The sequence below is a fragment of the Eptatretus burgeri genome, chromosome 6 (genome assembly GCF_056783735.1).
Source record: "Eptatretus burgeri isolate ZD-2024b chromosome 6, Ebu_testis_v1, whole genome shotgun sequence".
Lineage (NCBI taxonomy): Eukaryota > Metazoa > Chordata > Myxini > Myxiniformes > Myxinidae > Eptatretus > Eptatretus burgeri.
Window position 1 is genome coordinate 85,013,568 of NC_140966.1, and position 22,961 is coordinate 85,036,528.

The window sequence follows — 22,961 nt, forward strand, 5'->3', positions numbered from 1 at the left end:
ATTAAAAACACCTCACCACCAAGTAATCTCCACATCATTAAAAACACCTCACCACCAAGTAATCTCCACATCATTAAAAACACCTCACCAAGTAATCACCACATTATTAAAAACATCTTATCCTCACGTTATTAAAAACACCTCACCACCAAGTAATCTCCACATTATTAAAAACATCGAACCACCAAGTAACCGCCACATTCTTAAAAACACCTTATCGTCACATTATTAAAAACACCTCACCACTAAGTAATCACCACATTAAAAACACCTCACCACCAAGTAATCTCCACATTATTAAAAACACCTCACCACCAAGTAACCGCCACATTCTTAAAAACACCTTTTCATCACGTTATTAAAAACACCTCACCCCCACGGAATCCCCACATTATTAAAAACACCTTATTGTCACGTTATTAAAAACACATCACCACAAAGTAACCGCCACATTATTAAAAACACCTCACCACCAAGTAACCGCAACATTCTTTAAAACACCTTATCGTCACGTTATTAAAAACACCTCACCCCCACGGAATCACCACATTATTAAAAACACCTTATCGTCACGTTATTAAAAAAAACCTTATCGTCACGTTATTAAAAAAAACCTTATCATCACGTTATTAAAAACACCTCACCCCCAAGTAACCGCCACATTATTAAAAACACCTTATCGCCACGTTATTAAAAACACCTCACCCCCACGGAATCACCACATTATTAAAAACACCTTATCGTCACGTTATTAAAAATACCTAATCGTCACGTTATTGAAAACACCTCACCACCACGTAACCACCACATTATTAAAAACACCTTATCGTCACGTTATTAAAAACACCTCACCGCAAAGTAACCGCCACATTCTTAAAAACATCTTATCCTCACGTTATTAAAAATACCTCATCATCACGTGATTAAAAACACCTCACCACCACGTAACCGCCACATTATTAAAAACACCTTATCGCCACGTTATTAAAAATACCTCATCGTCACGTTATTGAAAACACCTCACCACCACGTAACCACCACATTATTAAAAACACCTTATCGTCACGTTATTAAAAACACCTCACCGCAAAGTAACCGCCACATTCTTAAAAACACCTTATCGTCACGTAATTAAAAACACCTCACCACTAAGTAATCACCACATCATTAAAAACACCTCACCACCAAGTAATCTCCACATCATTAAAAAACACCTCACCAAGTAATCATCACATTATTAAAAACATCTTATCCTCACGTTATTAAAAACACCTCACCACCAAGTAATCACCACATTATTAAAAACACCTCACCACCAAGTAATCTCCACATCATTAAAAACACCTCACCACCAAGTAATCACCACATTATTAAAAACATCGAACCACCAAGTAATCTCCACATCATTAAAAACATCTTATCCTCACGTTATTAAAAACACCTCACCACCAAGTAATCACCACATTATTAAAAACACCGTATCGTCACATTATTAAAAACACCTCACCACTAAGTAATCACCACATCATTAAAAACACCTCACCACCAAGTAACCTCCACATTATTAAAAACACCTCACCACCAAGTAACCGCCACATTCTTAAAAACACCTTATCGTCACGTTATTAAAAACACCTCACCACTAAGTAATCACCACATCATTAAAAACACCTCACCACCAAGTAATCTCCACATCATTAAAAACACCTCACCAAGTAATCACCACATTATTAAAAACATCTTATCCTCACGTTATTAAAAACACCTCACCACCAAGTAATCACCACATTATTAAAAACATCGAACCACCAAGTAACCGCCACATTCTTAAAAACACCTTATCGTCACATTATTAAAAACACCTCACCACTAAGTCATCACCACATTAAAAACACCTCACCACCAAGTAATCTCCACATTATTAAAAACACCTCACCACCAAGTAACCGTCACATTATTAAAAACACCTCACCACCAAGTAACCGCCACATTCTTAAAAACACCTTATCGTCACATTATTAAAAACACCTCACCCCCACGGAATCACCACATTATTAAAAACACCTTATCGTCACGTTATTAAAAACACCTCACCACCAAGTAACCGCCACATTATTAAAAACACCTCACCACCAAGTAACCGCCACATTCTTAAAAACACCTTATCGTCACATTATTAAAAACACCTCACCCACACATTATTAAAAACACCTTATCGTCACGTTATTAAAAACACCTCACCCCCAAGTAACCGCCACATTATTAAAAACACCTTATCATCACGTTATTAAAAACACCTCACCCCCACGGAATCACCACATTATTAAAAACACCTTATCGTCACGTTATTAAAAAAACCTTATCGTCACGTTATTAAAAACACCTCACCCCCAAGTAACCTCCAAGTTATTAAAAACACCTCATCACCAAGTAATCGCCACATTAGTAAAAACACCTCACCATCACATTATTAAAAACACCTCACCATCACATGATTAAAAACACCTCACCATCACATGATTAATAACACCTCACCACCACATGATTAAAAACACCTCACCAACAAGTAACCTCCACATTATTAAAAACACCTCACCACCACGTGATTAAAAACACCTCACCACCAAGTAATCTCCACATTATTAAAAACACCTCACCATCACATGATTAAAAACACCTCACCACCACGTGATTAAAAACACCTCACCACTAAGTAATCACCACATTATTAAAAACACCGTATCGTCACGTGATTAAAAACACCTCACCACCAAGTAATCACCACATCATTAAAAACACCTCACCACCACGTAATGTCCACATTATTAAAAACACCTCACCACCAAGTAATCTCCACATTATTAAAAACACCTCACCACCGAGTAATCTCCACATTATTAAAAACACCTCACCACCAAGTTATCTCCACATTATTAAAAACACCTCACCACCAAGTAATCTCCACATTATTAAAACACCTCACCACCAAGTAATCTCCACATGATTAAAAACACCTCACCACCAAGTAACCTCCACATTATTAAAAACACGTCACCATCACATGATTAAAAACACCTCACCAACAAGTAACCTCCACGTTATTAAAAACACCTCACCAACAAGTAACCTCCACGTTATTAAAAACACCTCACCACCACGTAACCTCCACATGATTAAAAAAACCTCACCACCACATGATTAAAACACCTCACCACCAAGTAATCGCCACATTATTAAAAACACCTCACCACCACGTAAATAAAAACACCTCACCACCAAGTAATCTCCACATGATTAAAAACACCTCACCACCAAGTAATCACCACATTATTAAAAACACCTTATTCCACGTTATTAAAAACACCTCACCACCAAGTAATCTCCACATGATTAAAAACACCTCACCGCCACATGATTAAAAACACCTCACCACCACGTGATTAAAAACACATCACCACCAAGTAACCGCCACATTATTAAAAACACCTCACCACCAAGTAACCGCCACATTCTTAAAAACACCTTATCGTCACATTATTAAAAACACCTCACCCCCACGGAATCACCACATTATTAAAAACACCTTATCGTCACGTTATTAAAAACACCTCACCCCCAAGTAACCGCCACATTATTAAAAACACCTTATCGTCACGTTATTAAAAAAAACCTTATCATCACGTTATTAAAAACACCTCACCCCCACGGAATCACCACATTATTAAAAACACCTTATCGTCACGTTATAAAAAAAACCTTATCGTCACGTTATTAAAAACACCTCACCCCCAACTAACCGCCACATTATTAAAAACACCTTATCGTCACGTTATTAAAAACACCTCACCCCCAAGTAACCTCCAAGTTATTAAAAACACCTCATCACCAAGTAATCGCCACATTAGTAAAAACATCTCACCATCACATTATTAAAAACACCTCACCATCACATGATTAAAAACACCTCACCATCACATGATTAAAAACACCTCACCACCACGTGATTAAAAACACCTCACCACTAAGTAATCACCACATTATTAAAAACACCGTATCGTCAAGTTATTAAAAACACCTCACCACTAAGTAATCACCACATCATTAAAAACACCTCACCATCACGTAATCTCCACATTATTAAAAACACCTCACCACCAAGTAATCTCCACATTATTAAAAACACCTCACCACCGAGTAATCTCCACATTATTAAAAACACCTCACCAACAAGTAACCTCCACGTTATTAAAAACACCTCACCACCAAGTAATCTCCACATTAGTAAAACACCTCACCACCAAGTAATCTCCACATGATTAAAAACACCTCACCATCACATGATTAAAAACACCTCACCACCACGTGATTAAAAACACCTCACCACTAAGTAATCACCACATTATTAAAAACACCTCACCACCAAGCAATCACCACATCATTAAAAACAGCTCACCACCACGTAATGTCCACATTATTAAAAACACCTCACCACCAAGTAATCTCCACATTAATAAAAACACCTCACCACCAAGTAATCTCCACATTATTAAAAACACCTCACCACCAAGTAATCCCCACATTATTAAAAACACCTCACCACCAAGTAATCTCCACATGATTAAAAACACCTCACCACCACATGATTAAAAACACCTCACCAACAAGTAATCTCCACATTATTAAAAACACCTCACCATCACATGATTAAAAACACCTCACCATCACATGATTAAAAACACCTCACCACCACGTGATTAAAAACACCTCACCACTAAGTAATCACCACATTATTAAAAACACCGTATCGTCAAGTTATTAAAAACACCTCACCACTAAGTAATCACCACATCATTAAAAACACCTCACCACCACGTAATCTCCACATTATTAAAAACACCTCACCACCAAGTAATCTCCACATTATTAAAAACACGTCACCATCACATGATTAAAAACACCTCACCAACAAGTAACCTCCACGTTATTAAAAACACCTCACCACCACGTGATTAAAAACACCTCACCACCAAGTAATCTCCACATTATTAAAAACACCTCACCATCACATGATTAAAAACACCTCACCACCACGTGATTAAAAACACCTCACCACTAAGTAATCACCACATGATTAAAAAGACCTCACCACTAAGTAATCACCACATGATTAAAAACACCTCACCACCACGTGATTAAAAACACCTCACCAAGTAATCTCCACATTATTAAAAACACCTCACCACCAAGTAATCTCCACATTAGTAAAACACCTCACCACCAAGTAATCCCCACATTATTAAAAACACCTCACCACCAAGTAATCTCCACATGATTAAAAACACCTCACCACCACATGATTAAAAACACCTCACCACCAAGTAATCACCACATTATTAAAAACACCTTATCCTCACGTTATTAAAAACACCTCACCACCACGTGATAAAAAACACCTCACCACCAAGTAATCACCACGTTATTAAAAACACCTCACCACCAAGTAATCACCACGTTATTAAAAACACCTCACCACCAAGTAATCTCCACATTATTAAAAACACCTCACCACCACGTGATTAAAAACACCTCACCACCAAGTAATCACCACGTTATTAAAAACACCTCACTACCAAGTAATCACCACATTATTAAAAACACCTGATCTTCACGTTATTAAAAACACCTCACCACCACGTGATTAAAAACACCTCACCACCAAGTAATCACCACATTATTAAAAACACCTTATCCTCATGTTATTAAAAACACCTCACCACCAAGTAATCTCCACATGATTAAAAACACCTCACCACCAAGTAATCACCACATTATTAAAAACACCTTATCCTCACATCATTAAAAACACCTCACCAACAAGTAATCACCACATTATTAAAAACACCTTAACCTCACGTTATTAAAAACACCTCACCACCATGTGATTAAAAACACCTCACCACCAAGTAATCTCCACATTATTAAAAACACCTCACCTCCACATGATTAAAAACACCTCACCACCAAGTAATCACCACGTTATTAAAAACACCTCACCACCAAGTAATCTCCACATGATTAAAAACACCTCACCACCAAGTAATCACCACATTATTAAAAACACCTTATCCTCACATTATTAGAAACACCTCACCACCACGTGATTAAAAACACCTCACCACCAAGTAATCACCACATTATTAAAAACATCTCACCACCAAGTAATCACCACATTATTAAAAACACCTTATCCTCACGTTATTAAAAACACCTCACCACCAAGTAATCTCCACATTATTAAAAACACCTCACCATCACATGATTAAAAACACCTCACCACCACGTGATTAAAAACACCTCACCACTAAGTAATCACCACATCATTAAAAACACCTCACCACCAAGTAATCACCACATTATTAAAAACACCTCACCACTAAGTAATCACCACATCATTAAAAACACCTCACCACCAAGTAACCGCCACATTATTAAAAACACCTCACCACCAAGTAACCGCCACATTCTTAAAAACACCTTATTGTCACGTTATTAAAAACACCTCACCACCAAGTAATCTCCACATCATTAAAAACACCTCACCAAGTAATCACCACATTATTAAAAACATCTTATCCTCACGTTATTAAAAACACCTCACCACCAAGTAATCACCACATTATTAAAAACATCGAACCACCAAGTAGTCTCCACATCATTAAAAACATCTTATCCTCACGTTATTAAAAACACCTCACCACCAAGTAATGACCACATTATTAAAAACACCGTATCGTCACATTATTAAAAACACCTCACCACTAAGTAATCACCACATCATTAAAAACACCTCACCACCAATTAACCGCCACATTATTAAAAACACCTCACCACCAAGTAACCGCCACATTCTTAAAAACACCTTATCATCACGTTATTAAAAACACCTCACCACTAAGTAATCACCACATCATTAAAAACACCTCACCACCAAGTAATCTCCACATCATTAAAAACACCTCACCAAGTAATCACCACATTATTAAAAACATCTTATCCTCACGTTATTAAAAACACCTCACCACCAAGTAATCACCACATTATTAAAAACATCGAACCACCAAGTAACCGCCACATTCTTAAAAACACCTTATCGTCACATTATTAAAAACACCTCACCACTAAGTAATCACCACATTAAAAACACCTCACCACCAAGTAATCTCCACATTATTAAAAACACCTCACCACCAAGTAACCGCCACATTCTTAAAAACACCTTTTCATCACGTTATTAAAAACACCTCACCCCCACGGAATCCCCACATTATTAAAAACACCTTATTGTCACGTTATTAAAAACACATCACCACCAAGTAACCGCCACATTATTAAAAACACCTCACCACCAAGTAACCGCCACATTCTTAAAAACACCTTATCGTCACGTTATTAAAAACACCTCACCCCCACGGAATCACCACATTATTAAAAACACCTTATCGTCACGTTATTAAAAAAAACCTTATCATCACGTTATTAAAAACACCTCACCCCCAAGTAACCGCCACATTATTAAAAACACCTTATCGTCACGTTATTAAAAACACCTCACCCCCACGGAATCACCACATTATTAAAAACACCTTATCGTCACGTTATTAAAAATACCTAATCGTCACGTTATTGAAAACACCTCACCACCACGAAACCACCACATTATTAAAAACACCTTATCGTCACGTTATTAAAAACACCTCACCGCAAAGTAACCACCACATTCTTAAAAACATCTTATCCTCACGTTATTAAAAATACCTCATCATCACGTGATTAAAAACACCTCACCACCACGTAACCGCCACATTATTAAAAACACCTTATCACCACGTTATTAAAAATACCTCATCGTCACGTTATTGAAAACACCTCACCACCACGTAACCACCACATTATTAAAAACACCTTATCGTCACGTTATTAAAAACACCTCACTGCAAAGTAACCGCCACATTCTTAAAAACACCTTATCGTCACGTAATTAAAAACACCTCACCACTAAGTAATCAACACATCATTAAAAACACCTCACCACCAAGTAATCTCCACATCATTAAAAACACCTCACCACCAAGTAATCACCACATTATTAAAAACATCGAACCACCAAGTAATCTCCACATCATTAAAAACATCTTATCCTCACGTTATTAAAAACACCTCACCACCAAGTAATCACCACATTATTAAAAACACCGTATCGTCACATTATTAAAAACACCTCACCACATCATTAAAAACACCTCACCACCAAGTAACCGCCACATTATTAAAAACACCTCACCACCAAGTAACCGCGACATTCTTAAAAACACCTTATCGTCACGTAATTAAAAACACCTCACCACCACGTAATCACCACATCATTAAAAACACCTCACCACCAAGTAATCTCCACATCATTAAAAACACCTCACCAAGTAATCACCACATTATTAAAAACATCTTATCCTCACGTTATTAAAAACACCTCACCACCAAGTAATCACCACATTATTAAAAACATCGAACCACCAAGTAACCTCCACATTCTTAAAAACACCTTATCGTCACATTATTAAAAACACCTCACCACTAAGTAATCACCACATTAAAAACACCTCACCACCAAGTAATCTCCACATTATTAAAAACACCTCACCACCAAGTAACCGTCACATTATTAAAAACACCTCACCACCAAGTAACCGACACATTCTTAAAAACACCTTTTCATCACGTTATTAAAAACACCTCACCCCCACGGAATCCCCACATTATTAAAAACACCTTATTGTCACGTTATTAAAAACACATCACCACCAAGTAACCGCCACATTATTAAAAACACCTCACCACCAAGTAACCGCCACATTCTTAAAAACACCTTATCGTCACATTATTAAAAACACCTCACCCCCACGGAATCACCACATTATTAAAAACACCTTATCGTCACGTTATTAAAAACACCTCACCCCCAAGTAACCGCCACATTATTAAAAACACCTTATCGTCACGTTATTAAAAAAACCTTATCGTCACGTTATTAAAAACACCTCACGCCCACGGAATCACCACATTATTAAAAACACCTTATCGTCAAGTTATAAAAAAACCTTATCGTCACGTTATTAAAAACACCTCACCCCAACTAACCCCCACATTATTAAAAACACCTTATCGTCACGTTATTAAAAACACCTCACCCCCAAGTAACCGCCACATTATTAAAAACACCTGTCCGTCACGTTATTAAAAACACCTTATCGTCACGTTATTAAAAACACCTCACACCCAAGTAACCGCCACATTATTAAAAACACCTTATCGTTACGTAATTTAAAACACCTCACCACCACATTATTAAAAACACCTGAGTGCCACGTTATTTAAAACACCTCACCACCACATTATTAAAAACACCTGAGTGCCACGTTATTTAAAACACCTCACCACCACGTAATCGCCACATTATTAAAAACACCTTATCGCCACGTTATTTAAAAAACCTCACCACCACGTAATCGCCACATTATTAAAAACACCTTATCGCCACGTTATTTAAAAAACCTCACCCCCAAGAAATCGCCACATTATCAAAAACACCTTATCGTCACGTTATTTAAAACACCTCCCCACCAATAACCGCCACATTATTAAAAAGACGTCACCACCAAGTAACCGCCACATTATTAAAAACACCTTATCGTAACGTTATTAAAAACACGTTATCGTCACGTTATTAAAAACACCTTATCGTCACGTTATTAAAAACACCTTATCGCCACGTTATTAAAAACACCTCGCTCCCAAGTAACCGCCACATTATTAAAAACACCTTAGCTCCACGTTATTTAAAACACCTCACCACCACGTAACCGCCACATTATTAAAAACACCTTTGCGCCACATTATTAAAAACACCTCACCACGAAGTAATCTCGACATCATTAAAAACACCTCACCATCACGTAATCTCCACATCATTTAAAACACCTCACCACCAAGTAATCACCACATCATTTAAAACGCCTCACCACCGAGTAATCGCCACATTATTAAAAACACCTTATAGTCACATTATTAAAAACACCTTGTCGTCACGTTATTTAAAACACATCATTGTCACGATATTTAAAACACCTCACCACCACACGCAACCTCCACATTATTAAAAACACCTTATCGTCACGTTATTAAAAACAGCTCACCACCAAGTAATCACCACATCACTGAAACCACCCCTCCACCAAGTAAACACCACATCATTTAAAACACCTTCTCGTCACGTTATTAAAAACACCTCACCACCAAGTAATCACCACATCATTAAAAACACCTCACCAAGCAATCACCACATCATTAAAAACACCTTATCGTCATGGTTTTTAAAACACCTCACCCCCAAGTAATCACCACATCATTAAAAACACCTTATCGTCACGTTATTAAAAACACCTTATAGTCACGTTATTAAAAACACCTCACCACCAAGTAATTACCACATCATTAAAAACACCGTATCGTCACGTTATTAAAAACACCTTATAGTCACGTTATTAAAAACACCTTATAGTCACGTTATTAAAAACACCTTATAGTCACGTTATTAAAAACACCTCACCACCAAGTAATCACCACATCATTAAAAACACCTTATCATCATGTTATTTAAAACACCTCACCCCAAGTAATCACCACATCATAAAAAACACCTTATCGTCACGTTATTAAAAACACCTCACCACCAAGTAATCACCACATCATTAAAAACACCTCACCACCAAGTAATCACCACATCATTAAAAACACCTTATCGTCACGTTATTAAAAACACCTTATCGTCACGTTATTAAAAACACCTCACCACCAAGTAATCACCACATCATTAAAAACACCTCACCAAGTAATCACCACATCATTAAAAACACCTTATCATCATGTTATTTAAAACACCTCACCCCAAGTAATCACCACATCATAAAAAACACCTTATCGTCACGTTATTAAAAACACCTCACCACCAAGTAATCACCACATCATTAAAAACACCTTATCGTCACGTTATTAAAAACACCTCACCACCAAGTAATCACCACATCATTAAAAACACCTTATCGTCAGGTTATTAAAAACACCTTGTCGTCATGTTATTAAAAACAACTTATGGTCACGTTATTAAAAACACCTCACCACCAAGTAATCACCACATCATTAATAACACCTCACCAAGTAATCACCACATCATTAAAAACACCTTATCGTCACGTTATTAAAAACACCTTATAGTCACGTTATTAAAAACACCTCACCACCAAGTAATCACCACATCATTAAAAACACCTCACCAAGTAATCACCACATCATTAAAAACACCTTATCATCATGTTATTTAAAACACCTCACCACCAAGTAATCACCACATCATTAAAAACACTTTATCGTCATGTTATTTAAAACACCTCACCACCAAGTAACCGCCACATTTTTAAAAACACCTTATCGTCACGTGATTAAAAACACCTCACCCCCACGGAATCACCACATTATTAAAAACACCTTATCGTCACGTTATTAAAAAAAACCTTATCGTCACGTTATTAAAAACACCTCACCCCCAAGTAACCGCCACATTATTAAAAACACCTTATCGTCACGTTATTAAAAACACCTCACCCCCACGGAATCACCACATTATTAAAAACACCTTATCGTCACGTTATTAAAAACACCTTATCGTCACGTTATTAAAAACACCACACCCCCAAGTAACCACCACATTATTAAAAACACCTGTCCGTCACGTTATCAAAAACACCTTATCGTCACGTTATTAAAAACACCTTATCGTCACGTTATTAAAAACACCTCACCCCCAAGTAACCGCCACATTATTAAAAACACCTTATCGTCATGTAATTTAAAACACCTCACCACCACGTAATCGCCACATTATTAAAAACACCTTATCGCCACGTTATTTAAAACACCTCACCGCCACGTAACCGCCACATTATTAAAAACACCTGAGCGCCAGGTTATTTAAAACACCTCACCACCACGTAATCGCCATATTATTAAAAACACCTTATCGCCACGTTATTTAAAACACCTCACCACCACGTAACCTCCACATCATCAAAAACACCTTATCGCCACATTATTTAAAAAACCTCACCCCCAAGTAATCGCCACATTATCAAAAACACCTTATCGTCATGTTATTTAAAACACCTCCCCACCAATAACCGCCACATTATTAAAAAGACGTCACCACCAAGTAACCGCCACATTATTAAAAACACCTTATCGTAACGTTATTAAAAACACATTATCGTCACGTTATTAAAAACACCTTATCGTCATGTTATTAAAAAAACGTTATCGTCACTTTATTAAAAACACCTCACCACCAAGTAATCACCACATCATTGAAAACACCGCACCACCAAGTAATCACCACATCATTTAAAACACCTTCTCATCATGTTTTTAAAAACACCTTATCATCACGTTATTAAAAACACCTCACCACCAAGTAATCACCACATCATTAAAAACACCTCACCAAGTAATCACCACATCATTAAAAACACCTTATCGTCAGGTTATTAAAAACACCTTATCGTCACGTTATTAAAAACAACTTATGGTCACGTTATTAAAAACACCTCACCACCAAGTAATCACCACATCATTAAAAACACCTCACCACCAAGTAATCACCACATCATTAAAAACACCTTATCGTCACGTTATTAAAAACACCTTATCATCACGTTATTAAAAACAACTTATGGTCACGTTATTAAAAACACCTCACCACCAAGTAATCACCACATCATTAAAAACACTTCACCAAGTAATCACCACATCATTAAAAACACCTTATCGTCACGTTATTAAAAACACGTTATAGTCACGTTATTAAAAACACCTCACCACCAAGTAATCACCACATCATTAAAAACACCTCACTAAGTAATCACCACATCATTAAAAACACCTTATCATCATGTTATTTAAAACACCTCACCCCAAGTAATCACCACATCATAAAAAACACCTTATCGTCATGTTATTAAAAACACCTTATCGTCACGTTATTAAAAACACCTTATCATCATGTTATTTAAAACACCTCACCCCAAGTAATCACCACATCATTAAAAACACCTTATCGTCAGGTTATTAAAAACACCTTATCGTCACGTTATTAAAAACAACTTATGGTCACGTTATTAAAAACACCTCACCACCAAGTAATCACCACATCATTAAAAACACTTCACCAAGTAATCACCACATCATTAAAAACACCTTATCGTCACGTTATTAAAAACACCTCACCACATCATTAAAAACACCTCACCAAGTAATCACCACATCATTAAAAACACCTTATCATCATGTTATTTAAAACACCTCACCCCAAGTAATCACCACATCATTAAAAACACCTTATCGTCATGTTATTTAAAACACCTCACCCCAAGTAATTAATCAACACATCATTAAAAACACCTCACCACCAAGTAATCACCACATCATTAAAAACACCTTATCTTCACGTTATTAAAAACACCTTATCGTCACGTTATTAAAAACACCTTATCGTCACGTAAGCCCCACATTATTAGAAACACCTTATCGTCACGTTATTAAAAACACCTCACCACCAAGTAATCACCACATCATAAAAAACATCGAACCACCAAGTCATCACCACATCATTAAAAACACCTTATCATCACGTTATTAAAAACCCCTCACCACCACGTAAGCGCCACATTATTTAAAAAAAAAAACCTTATCGTCACGTTATTAAAAAACACCTTATCGTCACGTTATTAAAAACACCTCACCCCCACGGAATCACCACATTATTAAAAACACCTTATCGTCACGTTATTAAAAACCTTATCATCACGTTATTAAAAACACCTCACCCCCAAGTAACTGCCACATTATTAAAAACACCTTATCGTCACGTTATTAAAAACACCTCACCCCCACGGAATCACCACATTATTAAAAACACCTTATCGTCACGTTATTAAAAATACCTAATCGTCACGTTATTGAAAACACCTCACCACCACGAAACCACCACATTATTAAAAACACCTTATCGTCACGTTATTAAAAACACCTCACCGCAAAGTAACCGCCACATTCTTAAAAACATCTTATCCTCACGTTATTAAAAATACCTCATCATCACGTGATTAAAAACACCTCACCACCACGTAACATACATTATTAAAAACACCTTATCACCACGTTATTAAAAATACCTCATCGTCACATTATTGAAAACACCTCACCACCACGTAACCACCACATTATTAAAAACACCTTATCGTCACGTTATTAAAAACACCTCACCGCAAAGTAACCGCCACATTCTTAAAAACACCTTATCGTCACGTAATTAAAAACACCTCACCACTAAGTAATCAACACATCATTAAAAACACCTCACCACCAAGTAATCTCCACATCATTAAAAACACCTCACCACCAAGTAATCACCACATTATTAAAAACATCGAACCACCAAGTAATCTCCACATCATTAAAAACATCTTATCCTCACGTTATTAAAAACACCTCACCACCAAGTAATCACCACATTATTAAAAACACGGTGTCCTCACATTATTAAAAACACCTCACCACATCATTAAAAACAGCTCACCAGCAAGTAACCGCCACATTATTAAAAACACCTCACCACCAAGTAACCGCGACATTCTTAAAAACACCTTATCGTCACGTAATTAAAAACACCTCACCACCACGTAATCACCACATCATTAAAAACACCTTATCATCATGTTATTTAAAACACCTCACCCCAAGTAATCACCACATCATAAAAAACACCTTATCGTCACGTTATTAAAAACACCTCACCACCAAGTAATCACCACATCATTAAAAACACCTTATCGTCACGTTATTAAAAACACCTTATCGTCACGTTATTAAAAACACCTCACCACCAAGTAATCACCACATCATTAAAAACACCTCACCAAGAAATCACCACATCATTAAAAACACCTTATCATCATGTTATTTAAAACACCTCACCCCAAGTAATCACCACATCATAAAAAACACCTTATCGTCACGTTATTAAAAACACCTCACCACCAAGTAATCACCACATCATTAAAAACACCTTATCGTCACGTTATTAAAAACACCTCACCACCAAGTAATCACCACATCATTAAAAACACCTTATCGTCAGGTTATTAAAAACACCTTGTCGTCATGTTATTAAAAACAACTTATGGTCACGTTATTAAAAACACCTCACCACCAAGTAATCACCACATCATTAATAACACCTCACCAAGTAATCACCACATCATTAAAAACACCTTATCGTCACGTTATTAAAAACACCTTATAGTCACGTTATTAAAAACACCTCACCACCAAGTAATCACCACATCATTAAAAACACCTCACCAAGTAATCACCACATCATTAAAAACACCTTATCATCATGTTATTTAAAACACCTCACCACCAAGTAATCACCACATCATTAAAAACACTTTATCGTCATGTTATTTAAAACACCTCACCACCAAGTAACCGCCACATTTTTAAAAACACCTTATCGTCACGTGATTAAAAACACCTCACCCCCACGGAATCACCACATTATTAAAAACACCTTATCGTCACGTTATTAAAAAAAACCTTATCGTCACGTTATTAAAAACACCTCACCCCCAAGTAACCGCCACATTATTAAAAACACCTTATCGTCACGTTATTAAAAACACCTCACCCCCACGGAATCACCACATTATTAAAAACACCTTATCGTCACGTTATTAAAAAAAACCTTATCGTCACGTTATTAAAAACACCTCACCCCCAAGTAACCGCCACATTATTAAAAACACCTGTCCGTCACGTTATCAAAAACACCTTATCGTCACGTTATTAAAAACACCTTATCGTCACGTTATTAAAAACACCTCACCCCCAAGTAACCGCCACATTATTAAAAACACCTTATCGTCATGTAATTTAAAACACCTCACCACCACGTAATCGCCACATTATTAAAAACACCTTATCGCCACGTTATTTAAAACACCTCACCGCCACGTAACCGCCACATTATTAAAAACACCTGAGCGCCAGGTTATTTAAAACACCTCACCACCACGTAATCGCCATATTATTAAAAACACCTTATCGCCACGTTATTTAAAACACCTCACCACCACGTAACCTCCACATCATCAAAAACACCTTATCGCCACATTATTTAAAAAACCTCACCCCCAAGTAATCGCCACATTATCAAAAACACCTTATCGTCACGTTATTTAAAACACCTCCCCACCAATAACCGCCACATTATTAAAAAGACGTCACCACCAAGTAACCGCCACATTATTAAAAACACCTTATCGTAACGTTATTAAAAACACATTATCGTCACGTTATTAAAAACACCTTATCGTCATGTTATTAAAAAAACGTTATCGTCACTTTATTAAAAACACCTCACCACCAAGTAATCACCACATCATTGAAAACACCGCACCACCAAGTAATCACCACATCATTTAAAACACCTTCTCATCATGTTTTTAAAAACACCTTATCATCACGTTATTAAAAACACCTCACCACCAAGTAATCACCACATCATTAAAAACACCTCACCAAGTAATCACCACATCATTAAAAACACCTTATCGTCAGGTTATTAAAAACACCTTATCGTCACGTTATTAAAAACAACTTATGGTCACGTTATTAAAAACACCTCACCACCAAGTAATCACCACATCATTAAAAACACCTCACCACCAAGTAATCACCACATCATTAAAAACACCTTATCGTCACGTTATTAAAAACACCTTATCATCACGTTATTAAAAACAACTTATGGTCACGTTATTAAAAACACCTCACCACCAAGTAATCACCACATCATTAAAAACACTTCACCAAGTAATCACCACATCATTAAAAACACCTTATCGTCACGTTATTAAAAACACCTCACCACCAAGTAATCACCACATCATTAAAAACACCTCACTAAGTAATCACCACATCATTAAAAACACCTTATCATCATGTTATTTAAAACACCTCACCCCAAGTAATCACCACATCATAAAAAACACCTTATCGTCATGTTATTAAAAACACCTTATCGTCACGTTATTAAAAACACCTTATCATCATGTTATTTAAAACACCTCACCCCAAGTAATCACCACATCATTAAAAACACCTTATCGTCAGGTTATTAAAAACACCTTATCGTCACGTTATTAAAAACAACTTATGGTCACGTTATTAAAAACACCTCACCACCAAGTAATCACCACATCATTAAAAACACTTCACCAAGTAATCACCACATCATTAAAAACACCTTATCGTCACGTTATTAAAAACACCTCACCACATCATTAAAAACATCTCACCAAGTAATCACCACATCATTAAAAACACCTTATCATCATGTTATTTAAAACACCTCACCCCAAGTAATCACCACATCATTAAAAACACCTTATCGTCATGTTATTTAAAACACCTCACCCCAAGTAATTAATCAACACATCATTAAAAACACCTCACCACCAAGTAATCACCACATCATTAAAAACACCTTATCTTCACGTTATTAAAAACACCTTATCGTCACGTTATTAAAAACACCTTATCGTCACGTAAGCCCCACATTATTAGAAACACCTTATCGTCACGTTATTAAAAACACCTCACCACCAAGTAATCACCACATCATAAAAAACATCGAACCACCAAGTCATCACCACATCATTAAAAACACCTTATCATCACGTTATTAAAAACACCTCACCACCACGTAAGCGCCACATTATTTAAAAAAAAAAACCTTATCGTCACGTTATTAAAAAACACCTTATCGTCACGTTATTAAAAACACCTCACCCCCACGGAATCACCACATTATTAAAAACACCTTATCGTCACGTTATTAAAAAAAACCTTATCATCACGTTATTAAAAACACCTCACCCCCAAGTAACCGCCACATTATTAAAAACACCTTATCGTCACGTTATTAAAAACACCTCACCCCCACGGAATCACCACATTATTAAAAACACCTTATCGTCACGTTATTAAAAATACCTAATCGTCACGTTATTGAAAACACCTCACCACCACGAAACCACCACATTATTAAAAACACCTTATCGTCACGTTATTAAAAACACCTCACCGCAAAGTAACCGCCACATTCTTAAAAACATCTTATCCTCACGTTATTAAAAATACCTCATCATCACGTGATTAAAAACACCTCACCACCACGTAACCGCCACATTATTAAAAACACCTTATCACCACGTTATTAAAAATACCTCATCGTCACATTATTGAAAACACCTCACCACCACGTAACCACCACATTATTAAAAACACCTTATCGTCACGTTATTAAAAACACCTCACCGCAAAGTAACCGCCACATTCTTAAAAACACCTTATCGTCACGTAATTAAAAACACCTCACCACTAAGTAATCAACACATCATTAAAAACACCTCACCACCAAGTAATCTCCACATCATTAAAAACACCTCACCACCAAGTAATCACCACATTATTAAAAACATCGAACCACCAAGTAATCTCCACATCATTACAAACATCTTATCCTCACGTTATTAAAAACACCTCACCACCAAGTAATCACCACATTATTAAAAACACCGTATCGTCACATTATTAAAAACACCTCACCACATCATTAAAAACACCTCACCACCAAGTAACCGCCACATTATTAAAAACACCTCACCACCAAGTAACCGCGACATTCTTAAAAACACCTTATCGTCACGTTATTAAAAACACCTCACCACCACGTAATCACCACATCATTAAAAACACCTCACCACCAAGTAATCTCCACATCATTAAAAACACCTCACCAAGTAATCACCACATTATTAAAAACATCTTATCCTCACGTTATTAAAAACACCTCACCACCAAGTAATCACCACATTATTAAAAACATCGAACCACCAAGTAACCTCCACATTCTTAAACACACCTTATCGTCACATTATTAAAAACACCTCACCACTAAGTAATCACTACATTAAAAACACCTCACCACCAAGTAATCTCCACATTATTAAAAACACCTCACCACCAAGTAACCGTCACATTATTAAAAACACCTCACCACCAAGTAACCGACACATTCTTAAAAACACCTTTTCATCACGTTATTAAAAACACCTCACCCCCACGGAATCCCCACATTATTAAAAACACCTTCTTGTCACGTTATTAAAAACACATCACCACCAAGTAACCGCCACATTATTAAAAACACCTCACCACCAAGTAACCGCCACATTCTTAAAAACACCTTATCGTCACATTATTAAAAACACCTCACCCCCACGGAATCACCACATTATTAAAAACACCTTATCGTCACGTTATTAAAAACACCTCACCCCCAAGTAACCGCCACATTATTAAAAACACCTTATCGTCACGTTATTAAAAAAAAACCTTATCATCACGTTATTAAAAACACCTCACCCCCACGGAATCACCACATTATTAAAAACACCTTATCGTCACGTTATTAAAAAAACCTTATCGTCACGTTATTAAAAACACCTCACCCCCAACTAACCGCCACATTATTAAAAACACCTTATCGTCACGTTATTAAAAACACCTCACCCCCAAGTAACCGCCACATTATTAAAAACACCTGTCCGTCACGTTATTAAAAACACCTTATCGTCACGTTATTAAAAACACCTCACACCCAAGTAACCGCCACATTATTAAAAACACCTTATCGTTACGTAATTTAAAACACCTCACCACCACGTAATCCCCCCATTATTAAAAACACCTTATCGCCACGTTATTTAAAACACCTCACCACCACATTATTAAAAACACCTGAGTGCCACGTTATTTAAAACACCTCACCAACACGTAATCGCCACATTATTAAAAACACATTATCGCCACGTTATTTAAAACACCTCACCACCACGTAACCTCCACATTATTAAAAACACCTTATCGCCACGTTATTTAAAAAACCTCACCCCCAAGAAATCGCCACATTATCAAAAACACCTTATCGTCACGTTATTTAAAACACCTCCCCACCAATAACCGCCACATTATTAAAAAGACGTCACCACCAAGTAACCGCCACATTATTAAAAACACCTTATCGTAACGTTATTAAAAACACGTTATCGTAACGTTATTAAAAACATATCGTCACGTTATTAAAAACACCTTATCGCCACGTTATTTAAAACACCTCACCCCCAAGGAACCGCCACATTATTAAAAACACCTTAGCACCACGTTATTTGAAACACCTCACCACCACGTAACCGCCACGTTATTAAAAACACCTCACCCCCAAGTAACCTCCACATTATTAAAAACACCTCACCACCAAGTAATCTCGACATCATTAAAAACACCTCACCATCACGTAATCTCCACATCATTTAAAACACCTCACCACCAAGTAATCACCAAATCATTCAAAACACCTCACCACCAAGTAATCGCCACATTATTAAAAACACCTTATAGTCACATTATTAAAAACACCTTGTCGTCACGTTATTTAAAACACATCATTGTCACGTTATTTAAAACACCTCACCACCACACGCAACCTCCACATTATTAAAAACACCTTATCGTCACGTTATTAAAAACACCTCACCACCAAGTAATCACCACATCATTGAAAACACCTCACCACCAAGTAATCACCACATCATTTAAAACACCTTCTCGTCACGTTATTAAAAACACCTCACCACCAAGTAATCACCACATCATTAAAAACACCTCACCAAGCAATCACCACATCATTAAAAACACCTTATCGTCATGGTTTTTAAAACACCTCACCCCCAAGTAATCACCACATCATTAAAAACACCTTATCGTCACGTTATTAAAAACACCTTATAGTCACGTTATTAAAAACACCTCACCACCAAGTAATTACCACATCATTAAAAACACCGTATCGTCACGTTATTAAAAACACCTTATAGTCACGTTATTAAAAACACCTTATAGTCACGTTATTAAAAACACCTCACCACCAAGTAATCACCACATCATTAAAAACACCTTATCATCATGTTATTTAAAACACCTCACCCCAAGTAATCACCACATCATAAAAAACACCTTATCGTCACGTTATTAAAAACACCTCACCACCAAGTAATCACCACATCATTAAAAACACCTTATCGTCACGTTATTAAAAACACCTTATCGTCACGTTATTAAAAACACCTCACCACCATGTAATCACCACATCATTAAAAACACCTCACCAAGTAATCACCACATCATTAAAAACACTTTATCGTCACGTTATTAAAAACACCTTATAGTCACGTTATTAAAAACACCTCACCACCAAGTAATCACCACATCATTAAAAACACCTCACCAAGTAATCACCACATCATAAAAAACACCTTATCATCACGTTATTAAAAACACCTCACCACCAAGTAATCACCACATCATTAAAAACACCTTATCGTCACGTTATTAAAAACACCTAACCCCAAGTAATCAACACATCATTAAAAACACCTCACCACGAAGTAATCACCACATCATTAAAAACACCTTGTCGTCATGTTATTAAAAACAACTTATGGTCACGTTATTAAAAACACCTCACCACCAAGTAATCACCACATCATTAATAACACCTCACCAAGTAATCACCACATCATTAAAAACACCTTATCGTCACGTTATTAAAAACACCTTATAGTCACGTTATTAAAAACACCTCACCACCAAGTAATCACCACATCATTAAAAACACCTCACCAAGTAATCACCACATCATTAAAAACACCTTATCATCATGTTATTTAAAACACCTCACCACCAAGTAATCACCACATCATTAAAAACACTTTATCGTCATGTTATTTAAAACACCTCACCACCAAGTAACCGCCACATTTTTAAAAACACCTTATCGTCACGTTATTAAAAACACCTTATAGTCACGTTATTAAAAACACCTCACCACCAAGTAATCAACACATCATTAAAAACACCTCACCACGAAGTAATCACCACATCATTAAAAACACCTTATCGACACGTTATTAAAAACACCTTATCGACACGTTAATAAAAACACCTTATCGACACGTTATTAAAAACACCTTATCATCACGTTATTAAAAACACATCACCACCAAGTAACCGCCACATTATTAAAAACACCTTATCGTCACGTGATTAAAAACACCTCACCCCCACGGAATCACCACATTATTAAAAACACCTTATCGTCACGTTATTAAAAACCTTATCGTCACGTTCTTAAAAACTCCTCACCATCAAGTACCCGCCACAATCTTAAAAACACCTTATCGTCAGGTTATTAAAAACACCTCACCCCCACGGAATCACCACATTATTAAAAACACCTTATCGTCACGTTATTAAAAAAAAACCTTACCGTCACGTTATTAAAAACACCTCACCCCCAAGTAACCGCCACATTATTAAAAACACCTGTCCGTCACGTTATCAAAAACACCTTATCGTCACGTTATTAAAAACACCTTATCGTCACGTTATTAAAAACACCTCACCCCCAAGTAACCGCCACATTATTAAAAACACCTTATCGTCATGTAATTTAAAACACCTCACCACCACGTAATCGCCACATTATTAAAAACACCTTATCGCCACGTTATTTAAAACACCTCACCGCCACGTAACCGCCACATTATTAAAAACACCTGAGCGCCAGGTTATTTAAAACACCTCACCACCACGTAATCGCCATATTATTA

General features: G+C 36.5%; 1 protein-coding gene and 1 long non-coding RNA gene across 9 annotated transcripts in view; both read right to left on the reverse strand.

The window, feature by feature from the left end:
- LOC147025229 (disabled homolog 1-like) overlaps positions 1–22,961 on the reverse strand; it is a 133,259-nt gene that overhangs the window by 25,977 nt on the left and 84,321 nt on the right. The gene's annotated exons all lie outside the window — the stretch shown is intronic.
- On the reverse strand, positions 648–9,065 carry LOC147025230 (uncharacterized). Of its 3 annotated transcripts, none has more exons than XR_015059398.1 (3): positions 5,989–9,065; positions 4,898–5,235; positions 648–4,326 (listed from the first exon to the last, which is right to left on the reverse strand). It is a non-coding gene; the product is annotated as an uncharacterized LOC147025230 (long non-coding RNA). The 3 variants fall into 3 exon arrangements; XR_015059399.1 differs by having other exon boundaries at positions 648–3,989; positions 4,220–4,255; positions 4,898–9,065; XR_015059397.1 differs by having other exon boundaries at positions 648–3,989; positions 4,220–4,326; positions 4,898–9,065.